Below are 16354 nucleotides of genomic sequence, written 5' to 3' on the forward strand. Positions count from 1 at the left end.
CACGGTTTCACTTTGCAGAAAGAGTAAATCGATTCTGACGTTTTGTTCATTCCTCTTTCAAAGCTTAAATGTTTTAAATTCTATTTTAAAGGAACTTTTTAATTGAAAAACCTTTCAGTTTTTTCCTTTGGTCAAATACTGTAACCTGTTTTTTTTGACGAAACGTAAGTGGGCTCTTCTCTTAGGTGCGAAATCAAGAGAGAGAGAGAGAGAGAGATAGAGACGGAGGGAGAGAGAGGAGAGAAAACTTGCCGTTCTTTATCTCGTCCCAAGCGGGTAACGTTGTTCTCGAGTTACTCTCGTCCCTAGTCTCTGTAAGGGGAGAAAGGATAAAACGTTTTTAGTTTTTTATTCTCGTCCCAAGGCAATGTACGGTGAGAGATTGAAAACGTAGTTTTGAATGAACTAGTGTTTAGTCTCTTCCCCAGCCACTGAATTTTTTATCTTAAAATATGTTTACTGTTTTTTGCTGGTATTAATGTGCTTGCATTATACGACTGATTTCGCAATTACAACCTTTTGATGAGGGTAGAATTGCGTGCTTCAGGTAGAAATCAGTTTTATTCATACCTGATGGGAATTGTTAAAAGATTCGATTTCAGTGAAATAAGTGCAAAACAGAAAATCGTAGGGATAAAGTGATATTGCTCAAAGTGTTATCAGTGTTGCGACCGAGGGTTCGTCTGTTCGTGCCTGTCGTTCGCCTAGTCCGGGACCTCTTGCAAGCTCCCAAGCCCAGGGGAGAAGTAATGTCGTACGACTTATGGGTTCGAGAGGCCTTGATCAGCGAACAGACGTTCCCTCTATGGTATCGGGTGTATCTTACCAAGATCACCCCTACCATAAGGCGAGAGAGACGATTTTCTCCTCGTCATCCGAAGGCTTTTCGCATAAGAAACCGTGAAACAAGGTTTCGAGGCCCTTTAAGCGAAAGTCAGTCCTTTCAGGACAGGTCCAGCGTCCTGGTTTTAACCATTAGGACAGCTCTGACCCTATGCAGTCATCGGAAGACTGCTCGCCGCCTAACAAAAGCGTAACACAGACTCCGAGAGTCTTTTTGTAGGCAAGGTTTTGCGGTCACAGACGTTACCCTCGTCTCTTACCGCAACCATTCCCGTTGATCCTAAATGGGTTGTACGGCAAGACATGCAGAATAAGCTTGCCTCCCTTATGGAAGACTATTCTGCCGATAAGTCCGTTGAGCCTAGCCGTTTATCTCATCGAGATCCTGGCTTTCAGCCACCCTAACGTTCCTTTGTGCGTCCTGTTGACGTTGGCGTAGCCAAGTCACGTCAGTCAGGTTGTTTAGAACCACACTCGATGCGGTCTCGTGTGGATTTTCAGCCACATTTGGACGTTAGGCCACTTGCTGATGCTCCTGTTGACGTTCAGGACGTTCGCTAACAATCAGAGTTGACTTGTTTTGACGCTGAGCGTCAACCTCCGCATTCTAGAGTTGTTTTGACTGCTCAGTCTAGGCGGTCAAAGCAGTCTCGAGTGGACGCTGTGCGTCCTCACGCACCTGTTGTTGTTGACAGTTCACAGACTGTCAAGCAGTTACATGACGTTGCGTCCTGGTCTCACGCACCTGTTGTTGTTGACAGTTCACAGACTGTCAAGCAGTTACATGACGTTGCGTCCTGGTCCGCTACTAATGCACCAGTGCGTGTGGACTCTGCTTGTAAAGCATTGCCACCACGGTAGGTCTCTCCCTTGCTTGAGACTCAGCTATTATCGGACAAGGTTCCTTCAGATGAGGAAGTTGCTGTTCCCCCTCCTACTGATATTCCCTTGAGGACTCTGTCAGACGGAGAGGAGCCTAAAGCTGCTTAGCCCTCTATGGACTTTAAATAAATCATGCTGATTTTTAAGGATCTTTGTCCAGATCTTTTTGTAACTGCTGCTCCTCGTTCGCCTAAACGTCAGAGCTTACACTAGGCCTAGCTACTTCGAAGCCGTTGTTTTATAAGCTAGTGCTCTCTCGCTCTCCTAGAGAGCTTTACGTTTGCTAGGCGACTGGTTTATCACCAGAAGGAGTTTGTGGGATACAGCTTTTGCTTTCCCTTCTTTTAAACTGACTTATAGAGCGAGAGTCTGATATAACACGAGAGAAGTTCTCGGCTTGGGAGTTCCTGCCTTTGCCCAGATAGACTTCTCAAACCTCATAGACTCTCCCTGGCGCCTGGCCATGAGACGCTCCAAGATTTTACAGGTCAACTTCACAGCTGTTTTCGAGCCTTTGAAGTTTTGCTGTACAATTATGTCATGCATAAACAAGGCTTTCAGGGATGGCTCCAATGATCTGACAGCCACGTTCTCTGCAGGAACAAGTCCCTCAGGGATGGCTCCATGATTTGGCAGCCATGTTCACTGCAGGAGTACGTAAGAGGCAAGTGCGCTCAATGTATTCATTGTCAAGACAAACTTCACGATGAAGTCTACCAGGCTGTCTTGACAGCATTTAAGGAAGGCGACTGGATGGTCTCTCTCGACCTTCAGGAGGCATACTTCCACATTCCTATACACCCGGATTCCCAACCGTTTCTGAGGTTTGTTTACAGGAATGTGGGGTACCAGTTTTGAGCCCTGTGCTTTGGCCTCAGTCCTGCGCCTCTCGTGTTTACGAGGCTCATGAGGAATGTGGCAAAATCCCTCCATCTATCGGGGATCCGAGCCTCCCTGTACTTGGACGACTGGCTTCTCAGAGCATCGTCCAGCCTTCGCTGTCTGCAGGATCTACATTGGACGTTGAATCTGGCCAGGGAGTTGGGACTTGTGGTCAACCTAAAAGTCCCAACTGATCCCATCCCAGATTATTCTATTTTTGGGGATGGAGATTTGCAGTCAAGCCCTGCTCGAAGTCCAACTAATGCTGAAAAGAAAACGTTTATTCAGTCAGGAGTTGGAACAGTCTCGTAGGGACTCTCTCATCCCTGGAGCAGTTTGTCTCACTAGGGAGACTACCCCTTCTGCCTCTCCGGTTCCATCTAGCCTCTCACTGGAACTAGGACAAGACATTAGAGACGGTATCATTCCCAGTCTCCGAACCAATAAAGGCATGCCTGAAATGGTGGGACAGCAATATCAGTCTGAGAGAGGGACTATCCCTAGCAGTCAAGAACCCAAACCACGTGTTGTCCTCAGACGCGTCGGGTTTAGGTTGGGGTGCGACCCTGGACGGTCGGAAATGCTCGGGTCTGTGGACCTCAAGTCAGAAGAGCATGCACATCAACGGCAAGGAGCTATTAGCAGTCCACTTGGCCTTGATGATATTAGAAGGCTTCTTCGAAACTTAGTGGTAGAGGCAACTCAGACAACACCACAACTTGGGCGTACATCTCCAAGCAAGGAGGCACACACTCCTTCACGCTGCTCGAGATCGCAAGGGACCTTCTCTTATGGTCAAGAATTCGAGGCATCTCCCTGTTGACGAGATTCATCCAGGGGGACTTGAACGTCTTGGCAGACTGTCTCAGTCGGAGGGGTCAGGTGATACCCACGGAATGGACCCTCCACAATGACGTGGGCAAGAGTCTTTGGGCTACTTGGGGTCAACCCACCATAGACCTCTTTGCCTCCCCGTTGACCAAAAGGTTACCAATCTATTGCTCTCCAGTCCTAGATACAGAAGCAATCTACATAGACGCGTTTCTACTGGATTGGTCTTTTCTGGACTTAAATGCATTCCCACCATTCAAGATAGTCAACAAGGTACTGCAGAAGTTCGCCTCTCACGGAGGGACAAGGTTGACGTTGGTTGCTACCCTCTGGCCCGCGAGAGAGTGGTTCACCGAGGTACTTCAATGGCTAGTAGACTTTCCAAGAAGTCTTCCTCTAAGGGTAGATCTGTTACGTCAGCCCCACGTAAAGAATGTCCATCAAAGCCTCCCCGCTCTTCGTCTGACTTCCTTCAGACTCGAAAGACTCTCAATAGCTAGAGGCTTTTCGAAGGAGGCAGTCAGTGCGATTGCAAGAGCTAGGAGAGCTTCTACCATTAGAGTATACCAGTCGAAGTGGGAAGTCTTTCGAGACTGGTGCAAGTCAGCATCTGTGTCCTCGTCCAGTACCTCTGTAGCCCAAATCGCAGATTTTCTTTTACATCTAAGAAAGGTTCGCTCCCTTTCAGCTCCTACTATTAAGGGCTACAGGAGCATGTTGGCTTCGGTCTTTCGACATAGAGGCTTAGATCTTTCCAACAATAAAGATCTCCAAGATCTCCTTAAGTCTTTCGAGACCTCTAAGGAACGTCGTTTGGCAACTCCTGGATGGAACTTAGACGTGGTCCTAAGGTTCCTCATGTCAGACAGGTTTGAGCCATTACATTCAGCCTCCCTGAAGGATCTCACCCTCAAGACACTTTTCCTAGTGTGCTTGGCTTCGGCTAAAAGGGTCAGTGAACTTCATGCCTTCAGTAAGAACATCGGCTTTTCTACAGAAAAAAGCCACTTGTTCACTTCAACTTGGTTTCCTGGCCAAAAATGAACTGCCTTCTCGTCCTTGGCCTAAATCTTTTGATATTCCTTGCTTATCAGAGATCGTAGGCAACGAACTAGAAAGAGTATTATGTCCTGTTAGAGCTCTTAAGTTCGATTTAGCTCGTACTAAGTCATTACGAGGGAAATCTGAGGCATTATGGTGCTCAGTTAAGAAACCTTCATTGCCTATGTCAAAGAATTCTTTGTCCTATTTTATCAGATTTTTTTTAATACGAGAAGCTCATTCTCACTTGAATGAGAAAGACCGATGTTTGCTTAAGGTTAAGACGCACGAAGTTAGAGATATAGCAACCTCCGTGGCCTTCAAGCAAAATAAATCTCTGCAAAGTATTATGGACGTGACTTTTTGGAGAAACAAGTCAGTGTTCGCGTCATTTTACTTAAAAGATGTCCAGACTCTTTACGAGGACTGCTACACACTGGGTCCATTCGTTGCAGCGAGTGCAGTAGTGGGTGAGGGTTCAACCACTACACTTCCCTAATTCCAATATCCTTTTAATCTGTCTCTTGAAATGTTTTTAATATTGTTTTATGGGTTGTTCGGAAGGCTAAGAAGCCTTTCGCATCCTGGTTGATTTGGCGGGTGGTCAAAGTCATTTCTTGAGAGCGCCCAGATTAGGGGTTTGATGAGGTCCTGTTGTATGGGTTGCAGCCCTTGATACTTCAGCTCCTGGGAGTCTGTCAGCATCCTAAGGGGATCGCTGGGCTCCGTGAGGAAGACAGACTTACAAGGCAGAGTAATCGTCTAAGTCAACTTCCTTACCAGGTACCTATTTATTTTGGTTTTGTTATATTGATAACTGTCAAAATGAAAAAACTCTTAGCTTATACGCTGTAAACATAATTAACTCTGGTCTCTACCCACCACCTTGGGTGTGAATCAGCTATTATATATTCACCGGCTAAGTTAAATATTTGAAAATGATATTTTAATTATAAAATAAATTTTTGAATATACTTACCCGGTGAATATATAAATTAAATGACCCTCCTTTCCTCCCCAATAGAGACACAGCGGGACGAGAAGAATTGAAGGTTTTGTTTACATACAAGAGTGGTATCTGGCCGACAGTTGGCGCTGGTGGGCACACCCGCAACCTTCATAGCGATCGCTCGCGAGCTTTTTGAGTGTGTTTTCTGTCGAGCCGCAGAGTTGCAGCTATTATATATTCACCGGGTAAGTATATTCAAAAATTTATTTTATAATTAAAATATCATTTTAATTTTATTGATTTTAATAATTAGTAGTGGTTGGGGTTAGAACAGAGCAACTGCCATATATTTCAGTAATTAAGACAACCTCAAAATATCTCTAAAGGAAGGTTCTAAATTCATGGCAACTTTAAATTTTTAATCTCATAACTATGATATCAGATGACCTCCACTTATTAAAGCATATTTTATATTAGACAAAGTCAAAAGTTACAAAATTTTGAACAGTATGGTTATGATTCTTTATGGAAATTATTAAATAAAACTATTTCCCTTATCCCAACACTTTTACTGTATGTAAACAATAATTGTTCCAACACAGAGTACTTACCTCGAACTACTTTCTTAGGAGTATCTGGGATCTCCTCCCTAACCGACCAAGAATTTTGCGCAGTTCCCCCTATCTCCGTTTTCCCTTGTCTGGTCCCTCCGTGGCGGATGGATACGTGCCCTGAGGCGACCCAGGGTCAGCGCGCGTGGGTGCGCTACTAGGTCTTTGTCGCCAATAAGCATCTGGTCGCGGCGTAGATAACATCTCGCTGCTCTCTCACATCCCGTCCGACCCACCATTGAGTTCCAACGTGTTCCTTTGTGTTTTCCCGTTCATATCCTTTCCTTGTGTTACTTGTGTTGCTTGTGATTTCCCTTATGGAATCCCAACGTCGTTGTCCCGGGCCCAAGGCCGGTAAGTCATGCGAGGCATGGCTCTCTAAGTTGAATATCCATCCGCACACTTTGTGCTCCATGTGTCGGGGCATAATGTGCTCGCCTGCTTCCATGTGTCCAGAGTGTGCGTCCTGGCCGGAACTTCATGGGACATTATTCGGTACAAAGAAGAAGAAGGCATCGAAGCAGTTGCCGAGGAAGTCTGGTCTCGGTTCGCCGTTAACGTCTCCTTCAGCTCCTTCGGAGAGTGGTTCCCCTTCCCCTTCGCCTACCCAGAGTAGGGGACGAGGTAAGTCCATTGCAGGAAAACAGCCCATTGCTGTTCCCCATTAGTCTGATTTTAACATCTAATTGCATTGTGCCTCCGCAGACGAGTGTGGAGTCTGCCGTTGTGACGGAAGTGCTTTCTGTAGATGAGGTTCTGGTGCCCGCAGGACCCGTCTCAAGTGAGGACCCAGTGTGGGGGAGGTCAGGAACACCAGCTCCTTCCCCTCCATCGTGGCAGTGCTTTTCAGGTACAGCGGTTTCAGGAGGCGATCAAGACAGAGAAAGACGAGCCACATGCTCTTCAGACCCCGACTCCATTGTGTGGACGGCACCAAGGACGCCCTTCAGGTCTCCCATGCGGCAAGGAGAAGAGTTTTCTGGCTGGTTTGCCTCACTTGGGTCACTACTCACGCCCCCGGCGCCTTTGGTTGCGCTACCACCTGATTTCATGCAACCCGTCACCCCGGTAGCACAATTGCAAACCCCCATGTTGGTGGCAGAGGATTCAGAGGACTCGGATAGCAACTCTTCTTTGTCTTCCTCGGACGTTACCTTGTCCTCCAGCTCTTCATCGTCGGAAAACTCCAGTGACCAGGAGATGAGGAAAAAGAAAAAGAAGTCAAAGAGGAAGAAGTCGAGCTTCCAACTCAGGCCCCTCTAGGAAGAAGGCCAAAGTTGCAAAGAAGAAGAGTTCCAGAAAGAAGAGGGCAAAAGTAGGTATGGTAGTTTTTCCCCCTCACGGGTCGAACAAGGCTCTTGCCGCTCCAGTGCCTGCCTCGGCGGCTGCTGGAGCCACTTCCGTGCCCTTGCCCAGTGTCTCTTTTGCTCCGTTCACGCTTCGGATGCAGCCGTTGGCACACGCTAACTTTCCCTTGCCCTTGCCCAGTGTCTCTTTTGCTCCGTCCACGCTTCGGATGCAGCCATTGGCACACGCTAACTTTCCTTTGCTCTTGCCCGGCAAGTCACCAGCTCCATCCGTTCAGCGGAGGCAGCCGCTGCCTCAGCCCAGCAGCATTGTTCCCACACCCAAAGTCTCACCGGCTCCATCTAAGCATTGGATGCAGCCGCTGGCACAGCAGGGCAGTCACTCTCCACGGATTCCTCCGGAAGGGGGTAGACCCATGACGGCTACCTCCTCCTCGAGGGCTCCATCCATGATGGAGGCAGCTGCTCCATCGAGCCAGCCGGATGTCAGGGATATGGACATCCCCACGGATCCATCCGTGATCGAGGATACAGCTGTCACGGAGAATCAAGTGGTAGCGGGCTTAGTTGATACGGGAGAATGTTCGCCTGATGAAGTATCCTCTTACAGGAAAGTATTGGCACTGATTCGGCACCACCACAGGCTAGATGAGCCCAAACCGTCCTCAGAGCAGGCCTGGCTTTCGGGTTTGGGTAGGATGGTAGACAACCCGGTACAGCAGAAACCATCCTTGACCCTACCGGTGTCTCCTGACGTGTCCTTGAGCATGGACCACAGCGACCGGTTTGTCTCGGGGCATAAGAACTCCCTCAGGACCCAAGGGTCCTTCAAGCTCCTGCCTGGACTGAGGACCCAAAAGAAATTTTATGTGCCAGACGGACTGCCTGCAGGGCTTCGGACTATGGAAGAAGCCGTCGCGGCTCTGAGCCAAGGCAGTGGAGACGACGGGATCCTTACCGCCCCAGTGGTCTTTTCTCGGGTGGAGGCCACAATGATGTAGGACAAGTCGCAGGACATCATCAATTTGGCCTCCTGGTTGGACTGGTGGGCATGCACCTTAGCAGGTTTTCAACTCTCCCACGATCTCTCGGTGCCGGAGAATCAAGCTTTATTGCATGAGCTCATACGTTCGGGGGGCAAAGCCATGTTCTTAATGCTCCAGTCTTTGACTCAGACAGCAAACTGGATCTTAAGAAGGAGAGATACGGTGCTTAACAAGCTCCCCCGTAGGCTCCCCGAATGTGAGGCCAAATTCCTGAGGAATGCTCGGGTGTGGGGTGAGACCCTGGTCCCCTTACAGACGGTAGCATAAACCATGGAAAGAGTGGGGAAACAGAAAGACTCGGCTGAGCCTAGGCAGCCAGCAGCAAGACGCCCTCCACATGGACGACCATCTGTGGACGGGGCCTACCCGCCTACGCCACCAGCTAGACAGGAGGCCCACTCCCCTTCCTGGCATCAGTCCTCGCGGCCCTACCGCAGAAGTGGTGCCCCAGCCCAGGCCTCCTTTAGACAAAAATACTCGGGCTCAAGACGAGGTCGCTCAAACCGTCTCCCCAGAAGGAGATAGGAAGAGAGGCCCCCTACACCTTCCCACGCCACAGGTGGGGGAAATGTCTCAAATCACATTGGCAAGCATGGCAAGACAACGGTGTGGACCCATGGACTGTGGCAGTACTCAGGGAGGGATACAGGATTCCCTTCCTGACAGAGCCTCCCCCTCTGATTCCCGAGCGTCGGGCGGAGTGGCTGGCCCCCAAGGATCACATGAAGAGAACAGCCTTGCAGGAGGAGGTGTCGGCCATGTTGGACAAAGGAGCACTGCAATCCGTCCGGGAATCATCCATGGGGTTCTACAGCAGGCTCTTCCTGGTGGAGAAAGCTACGGGGGGTTGAAGACCAGTCATCGACCTCTCGGCCCTGAACAGGTTCATCAAGAAGACGTCCTTCAAGATGGACACGCCAAAGTCGGTACTGGCAGCCTTGAGGGAAGGGGATTTCATGATGTCTCTGGACCTCAAGGACGCCTACTTTCAGATCCCCGTACACCCCTCCAGCTGGAAGTTCCTCAGGGTGAAGTGGAGAACCCAGTCTCTACAGCTCAGTGCTTTGGCCTGTCAACGGCTCCTCAGGTGTTCACGAGGGTATTCACCATAGTATCAGCCTGGGCACACAAGCAGGGTATCAGGCTGATCAGGTATCTCGACGACTGGTTGCTGCTGTCAGCCTCAGAGACAGTCTTAAAGGAGCAGGGGGCAAAGCTGTTACAGTTCTGCAGAGAACTAGGGGTTACCATTAATCTAGAGAAGTCCCAGTTGTTCCCTACCACCAGGAGGACGTACCTAGGGATGGTCCTGGACTCCCAAGTAGCAAGGGCATTCCCCTATCAAGAGAAGCTGGACAATCTGGACCATGTAATGCGACCATTCCTAACAAATGCACCAATGAGAGCCAAGGATTGGCAGAGACTCGTGGGCCACCTGGTCTCGCTATAGAAGCTAGTTCCTCAGGGGAGGCTGAAGCTGAGGCCGGTCCAGTGGAATCTGAAGGACCTCTGGTCACCGGGAAACCCGCCTCAGTCCTTACGCATGATGACTCCAGCCACCAGAAACATGCTGGTGGCTGGAGTCACCCTACGAGGGGTGCCGTTCGCGTCTGCTCCTCTGGAGATGTTGCTTTTCACGGACGCATCAAAGGAGGGGTGTGGAGCCCATCTGCTCGAAGATACAGCAGAGGGAAAGTGGTCCCCGGAGGAGAAACTCCTCCACATAAACCTGCTCGAGCTCCTGGCGATTCAAAAGGCCATCGCCTACAGGGAAATACAATAGCCCTCATGTGCTACAATGCCACCATGGTGGCCTACATAAAGAAACAAGGAGGTTTGAGGTCAAGGGAGCTGTGCGATCTCATGGCTCGGATCCTGGAATGGGCCGAGAGGAAACACATCATTCTCACAGCCAGGTTCATTCCAGGGAAAAGAAACGTTCTAGCCGACGGCCTCAGCAGAGCAGGACAAGTAGTGGGGTCGGAGTGGTCCCTACACCCACAAGTGGCCCAGAAGGTCCTACAGTTGTGGGGCTCACCGGTGATAGACCTGTTCGCCACAAGGCTCAACACACAGCTCCCCGTGTTCTATTCTCCTGTGCCAGACCCGGAAGCAGCGTTCGAGGACGCCCTCCAGCACTTGGGGCGGACTCAACGCGTATGCCTTTCCCCCCTTCGTGATTCTCAGGCAGGTGCTCAACAGACTCAGACAATCAAGGGCTACAATGATGACTTTGGTAGTGCCCTGGTGACCGGAGAGGTAGTGGTTCGCGGATCTACAGGACCTGGCCACCCTTCCTCCATAGCCCCTACCAATAAGGGAAGATCTGCTGCACCAGCCCCACTTTCGTAGATTTCACGAAAACCCTCAGTGCCTCCAGCTACATGCGTGGAGGTTATCAAGCGTCTATTAAGGGAAGAAGGATACTCGGAGAAGACAGCTTCAATGATGTCAGGGTATCTTCAGAAGTCCTCGAGCGTGGTGTACCAGGCCAAGTGGGCCACGTTTGTGAAGTGGTGTGCCACGCAGAATCTGAGGCCTCTGGATGCATCAGTCCACAAGATTGCAGACTTCCTGGTCCACCTGAGGGACGATCTGGGGGTCTCCATTCCAGCCATCAAGGGGGTCCGAGCGGCCCTGGGGCAGGTCTTTCGACTCGGAGGCATCGATCTAGGGGCATCTCGCCAGATTTCCATGCTCATCAGAAGTTTTGAGCAGTCTTGTTCCCCCGTGCCTCTCGGGTCCCTCAGTGGGACGTGGCCAAGGTTCTCAAGGTTCTGACAAGGCCTCCCTTCGAACCCCTCAAGGATATCCTTAATAAAGTCCTCACCCTCAAGACAGTGTTCTTGCTAGCTCTGGCCTCAGCCAAGCGCGTGAGTGAGCTCCACGGCTTCTCATTCGAGGTCTCACACTCGAAAGGGTGGAAGGACCTGTACTTCGAGTTTCTGCCTGAATTTGTGGCCAAAATACAGAACCCAGCCCTTGCAGACCCGAGGTTCAAGGGGTTCTCGGTCCCGGCGATCCCTCACTCGAACAACCCGGAAGACTTGCTCCTGTACCCATTGAGAACAGTCAGGAAATACCTTAGCAGGACAGCCAGACTCCGACTGGGCATCAAAAGTCTGTTTGTCTCCTCAGGCCCAGTAAAGAAGGCAGTGTCAAAGAACACGATCTCCTTCTGGCTTCGGCAAGTCATCAAGAGAACTTTCGCCAGTGAGGGGTCCGCAATCCCTGGTACCCCGTGACCCCATGATATTAGGGGTCTTAGCACTTCTTTGGCATTTGACAGCAACATGGCAGTAGGCCAAATCATGCGAGCAGGCACATGGTCCAGGCAGTCCACCTTTACGGCCCACTACCTGAAAGACTACACGAGGATGTCCTTGGATGCCTTCTCCATTGGGCCAGTGATTTCCGCCCTGCAACAAGTTTAGGGCTAAAGCCCCGGGTAGCCCAAGGGAAGTAATTGCAAGCGACACAAGTTTCCTCCTTGCTGCCCTTTGTCCCTTTCCTTCCCTCCTCCCATGTGAGAGATGGATGTTGTGAAAGCCCATGTCCGTATTATGCATAAAGGTGAGTTACACATACAAGTAGACTTTTGTGTGCTTCCCCTGACTCTCCTACCCTGTTCTTTGTGTCGTCTGGACCTAACTCCTCTCTAGGTCCCGTGTCTTGGGATGGTAGTGTTGGATCTTCCGGCCTTCAAGTCCACCCCCGCCTCCTAAAGTGTAAGTCTCCTAAGAAAGTAGTTCGAGGTAAGTACTCCGTGTTGGAACAAATCACAAATTTTAAGTAATTTGTATTTTTACTAACAGTACTTACCTCGAACTTCTTTCGGGTTATTGCCCACCCATCCTGCCCCGGGTGACTTACAGGAGTTCAAAGTAGAACACATATGCTTACTGGCAACAAAGACCTAGTAGCGCACCCACGCGCGCTGACCCCGGGTCGCCTCAGGGCACGTATCCATCCGCCATGGAGGGACCCGACAAGGGAAAACAGAGATAGGGGGAACTGTGCAAAATTCTTGGTCGGTTAGGGAGGAGATCCCAGATACTCAAGAAAGTAGTTCGAGGTAAGTACTGTTTGGAAAAATACAAATTACTTAAAATTTGTGATGTTATGTTCATATGCCATAACTGTTTGGAACAGTTTCAGATAACCTGACATGCTTCTATGCAATTTATCGAATGAACTTTCATTTACAATCGCAAATAACCACTACCAAAATACACTAATTTGCTTATTGATTTACTTAAATAATTTTTCCTTTTCTTAACACACATAACAAACCCGACTCGCAAAATTCAGCTGGAACTCATTTGACCAAAGCAAAAGCAATGGTCTTTATTAAAGGATGTGGTGGCTGATGTGGCAACGTTCCTGACTGGTGAACACCGGACTGGGGTTCGAGTCCCACTCAAATTTGTTAGTTTCTTTGGCTGCTGCAACCTCATCATCCTTGTGAGCTAAGGATGGGGTGGTTTGGGGGAACCTACAGGTCTATCTGCTGAGTCATCAGCAGCCATTGCCTGGCCCTCCTTGGTCCTACCTTGGGTGGAGAGGGGTATTAGGCACTGCTGATCATATGTGTATATGGTCTCTCTCTAGGGCATCATCGTGCTCGATAGGGCAAGGTTACTGTCCCTTGCCCCTGCCATTCAAGAGCTGCCTTTAAACCTTTTGATATGAAAGAGATCTTGGGTTCAATTGAGGATGCTTTTGATTTTCATAATTCATAAAAGTAGGTAAATAAGACTGATTCCTCTGCCCATAGTCTGTTACCATATGTAAGCGATAAGATAAAATATGTAAACATGCACTAACTTGCTTGGAATTTTCAAACAATCTTTTATGTGAATATGGTAGCAATTGAATTAAATTTCATCGAAACCACTACTGATAATACAGTACTGTAACTTGTTTATTGATATGCCCCCCAAAAAGTGTGTATTTTTAACTTTGGTATTTGCTTACAACACGAACGATGAAGCCCAAGCCGACTCACCAGATTTAATATGGAAACTGTTCAAAACTTTGCGACTAGAACAGTTCATATTTTTTACACTATATTGGCATACTGTACATTATAAACAGAATAGTCAGTAACTAGGTTGTGTAAGTAAAATGCACCAAGTAAGTGTGTTAGGGAGGTGAAGAGTAGGGGTAATGATTTAAGTGGATGATTGCTAAGATAACCACGATTGAGAGACCTCAAAGACCAAAAAATTCTTTTAAGGTTATTAGAAAAGACAGGAATACTAGGAAATTTCAAGATGTCCAATCAAATCCCTCTTAGTTGGTACTATATTTGAGGAATATCAATAGAGCAAGTTCTTTTTTATGAAAATTTTTGTAATTCCTTCCCAGATAGTTCTATATTTGTGAATGAAGGTAGAGTCAGTTCTTTTAGGTATAAATATCAGTTTCGAGAAGCATACTTGAATTCCCTCTCAGTTAGTTCTATATTTGGGAATGACAGTAGCTTCAAATCTTTTTTTCTGTTGTAGGTTTCTCTGCTTACAGAAAAAAATGATAATTTAATTCGCTTATGGTTGAAGAATTCAAGTAAACAAAATTCTGTTACAACTCAATTATATTAATGTAGTTTTCTAAATCTCTTCAAAAATAATTGAAAGGAGCTCACATGGTTGATTATGGAAATGAAGAATGCATGCATTAGTTGAAAAACTTAGTGTAAGAATGGGGTACAAAACTTAGTAATGCAGACAACTGAAAGTTGCGTTATAACATTGTTTAAAAGTCTAAGCTATGATAATATGGGCATCAAAATATTGAGTAGATTAGGTCAGTCTGGCTGTGACAGGGTGTTTTTTTTTACCTTTTATGATGTGACTCGACACCATTTAACAGTGGATAAAAGCTTTTATCATTTATTTCCAGTGTAATAAAGATCATTTGCTTAAAATCTCCATATGAGTTACTGTATTCATAATTGAGCAATTACGTAATCTCACAGCCTCCATAACTGCCTTATGTTGGGACTGTATAAGTTATCGTGTGTAGAATTTGAGTGACGTAGTCAGGCTAGGTGAAAGTCTTAATGTAAAAATTGGCTTTCAATTTTAGACATGTCATAGTAGGCTTATGTGTCTTTATACACCAATGGTCATATATCTGTCTAGGTGCTATTTCTGTAGCCTTCTTATACTTTTTTTTCAATAACTCATTATATATTCTTGTTTTATCCAGTCATATGCAGTTTTCAATCTGAGTCTTCAAAAGCTTGTTTCATTTCTTACTTGAGTTTATGGTATCCTTTAAAGGTGGATCTGGATAGTATATCGAGTGAAGGACAAACCGTGGTTCAATGATGATTGTAGACGTGCTTATTTGGAGAAACAGGAGGCCTATCATCTTTGGAAGGGGAACAGATCAGATTTGACCTGGAACAACTATACTCAGCTTCGAGCTTTTGCTCAGAGAGTTTATGCCTCAACTGAAAAGGAGTACAATTTAACCATAAAAGAAACACTTTCTGGTACAACTCAGGAACATAAATGGTGGTCTACCCTTAAATCTGCACTCTTTGGTGTAGATGCAACAGTTCCTCCTTTACTTAAACCAGATGGCTCAGTCACTCACTGTCCAAAGGAAAAGGCAACCCTTTTGGCTGATGTTTTTGACAGTAAAGAGTAATGAAAAACTTGAACTTCCTCATTCCTGTTTTCCTGAGGCTAAACTAACTAGTTTAGCTTTTCGATCTCGTGAGATTAAAGCTCTGTTGATGGACCTTGATCCTTATGGAGGTGTAGACCCAAATGGTATTTTTCCTTTGTTTTTTATAAAGACAGCAGATTTCTTAGCTCCAAAGTTATCTGTTATTTTGCGCAAGTTAGCAAGAAGAGGAGCTTTTAGCACTAGTTGGAGAATTGGTAATGTTACTCCTCTATGTAAATGTGTTTGTGGTAGCTCAAGTCCCACTGATTACCGCCCAATTTCCATAACTTCCATATTATCTAAAGTTTTTGAACGTCTTCTGGCAAAACGTCTTAATAGGTTTGCTGAAGGTAATCATCTACTCCCTAGTTTGCAATTTGGTTTTCGTAAAGGCCTTGGAGCATGTGATGCCCTTCTTACAATCTCCAATGCTGTACAGAAATCCCTTGATTGTGGTCGGGAAGTTCGTATGATTGGCCTTGATTTTAGTGCTGCCTTTGACCGTGTTAATCATGAGGCCCTTGTTTTCAAACTGAAACAGTTGGGAGTGGGTGGGTTGTTTCTTAGCATTATTATTGATTTTTTAAGTAATAGATCTCAAAGAGTTGTTGTTGATGGGCACCATAGTGATTATAGGAATGTGATATCCGGTGTTCCACAGGGTAGTGTTCTTGGCCCATTACTTTTCATACTATATACACATGACATGTGGTTTGGCCTAGAAAACAAGCTTGTTGCATATGCAGATGATGCTACTCTCTTTGCATCAATTCCATCCCCTGAATGTAGATCTAGGGTTGGTGAATCCCTTAATAGAGATTTAGCTAGAATTAGTGCATGGTGCAAATTATGGGGTATGAAGTTGAATCCTAACAAAACTCAAAGTATGATTGTAAGTAGGTCAAGGACGGTGGCTCCTCAACATCCGGATCTCAGTATTGATAATGTTTCTTTAAATATGTATGACTCTTTCAAAATTTTAGGTGTGATTCTCGACAGTAAATTTACTTTTGAGAAACATATAAGGTCTCTGTCTTCTTCAATTGCACAAAAAATAGGCTTATTGAGAAAGTCTTTCAAGATTTTTGGTGATCAATCTATTCTGAAGAAGTGTTTTAATTCTTTCATTCTACCTTGTTTTGAGTATTGTTCTCCTGTTTGGTCTTCAGCTGCTGATTCTCATCTTAATTTGTTGGACAGAAACTTACGGTCTATTAAATTTCTTATTCCTGATCTAGATATTAATCTCTGGCACCGTCGTTCAATTAGTTCATTATGCTT

General features: G+C 46.8%; 1 protein-coding gene across 4 annotated transcripts in view; it reads left to right on the forward strand.

The window, feature by feature from the left end:
* The window catches only part of LOC137620664 (copine-8-like), a 118423-nt gene that overhangs the window by 80182 nt on the left and 21887 nt on the right, over window positions 1–16354 (forward strand). The window lies entirely within an intron of this gene.

The sequence above is a fragment of the Palaemon carinicauda genome, chromosome 27 (assembly GCF_036898095.1).
Source record: "Palaemon carinicauda isolate YSFRI2023 chromosome 27, ASM3689809v2, whole genome shotgun sequence".
Classification (NCBI taxonomy): domain Eukaryota; kingdom Metazoa; phylum Arthropoda; class Malacostraca; order Decapoda; family Palaemonidae; genus Palaemon; species Palaemon carinicauda.